Genomic DNA, 1,528 nt, shown 5'->3' with positions numbered 1-1,528 from the left:
CATCATTTTCTATTTTTCTGTAAGAGAAGCATTCAAGGAAAAGATTCCCAATAGTCATGTTCAAAATCTGCTCCTGCCCATTCTGTCAACATATTGATTTTCAACATTTGCCTATGATCAATAATACTGAAAACAGAGAAAGCAGAGAGTAACTCCTCAGAGACATTTCTTTTTTCTAGTGCAACGGAAAACATTGAAGTGTTTTACTTTATCCCGTCCTAAATTAAAAGTAAATAAGTAAATAAAAATCAGTAAAATGGGTCTGACTAGATTTTTGCCCAAGACCTCCTAAGAAATCATATTCAAAGCCTTTGTAGAACATTTTGACCATTTGCTGCACTATTTCAGGTGACCCACAAGAAGTTTATTTTTCCCAATCTGTTTATCATGTGCTGCCTATTTGTGTGCCCCTGCAGACACGGGCTCTTCTTTACCTCCAGCTGCAATCTCCTGGGAGGTGTGGTCTCCACAGCAGCCCCTCCCAAACCCCCAGCTCCCCAACCTGTGCCTCTGCAGGGGTTAGAAGTGAATAATGCTTCTCCCTAATCCCAGATTAGGCGGCCAGATGTGACACAACCACTGTAAGAGAAATCTGATATATATTACAGAGACTGACAGGCAGCTGTGTGGCGTGAGCGATGACTTCTGGAGCTGAGAAAGCCTTTGTATTCAGCACCCATAGCTCCCTCTCTGAAGTGCTTGTTAAGACTTTCAACACAGGTGCCAATTATGACAGACAGTCAAACAGTTGACCTCTACAGCTTTAAATTTTGTAGCTGATCACAGAGCGGTCGAGTGGGTGATGACTTTTGGTCACATCAACCTGGACTGAATTTAAGGCCTAAAGGCAGACTTGAGAACAGAAAGACCATTTTCAATTACCAAAGTCATAAGGCTTGTTTGAAACTGTATTGACATAAAAAGAGAGGCTAATAAGAGCATTTTAGCTTTGTGTTTTTATTACTAACTCAGAATTTCTTATCTAGAGCTTACATTATAAATGTTTAGCCTTGCAGTTCAGGTTTAAGTTTCATAGATTAGATCTAGGAGCAGTATCAGATATTCTTAAAAGTAGTTCCCTGCAAGACAAATAAAGCCTACACAATTAAATGTTGTGCAATAAAAAGGCAAGAAATGGCCACATCAACATGATGAGTTGCCAAATGAGTTCATCCCATGTAGCTGTCACCTCTGTCTCAGCCTCAGAAAGAGGAGGCATGGACTGATATATACTCCTTGTGTAAGCTATCTTTATATTTATCCAAAGACGTTTCTCTAACCCAAAGGTTAATACCAGAGGCAAAAGAGGACAGTTAAAAGAATACTGGGTTTAGATATCAAGGCAATGGGCACTCTTGTAAAATTTCCAGTCAGGCAGACAAAAGAAACAGAAGCTAAAACCAAGAATGTGTCAACATGCATCTTTGGGACATCATTTATATTGTCCAGCAAGGCTGGCAGGGTAGCACAGTCATGTTGAGTTTCAGAAACCAGTAGTTAACACTGAGAGACAGAAGTTGCACACAGG

Source organism: Pseudopipra pipra, chromosome 2 (assembly GCF_036250125.1).
Source record: "Pseudopipra pipra isolate bDixPip1 chromosome 2, bDixPip1.hap1, whole genome shotgun sequence".
Taxonomy (NCBI): domain Eukaryota; kingdom Metazoa; phylum Chordata; class Aves; order Passeriformes; family Pipridae; genus Pseudopipra; species Pseudopipra pipra.
The sequence above is the reverse complement of the archived record's forward strand: the minus strand, read 5'-3'. Positions refer to the sequence as shown.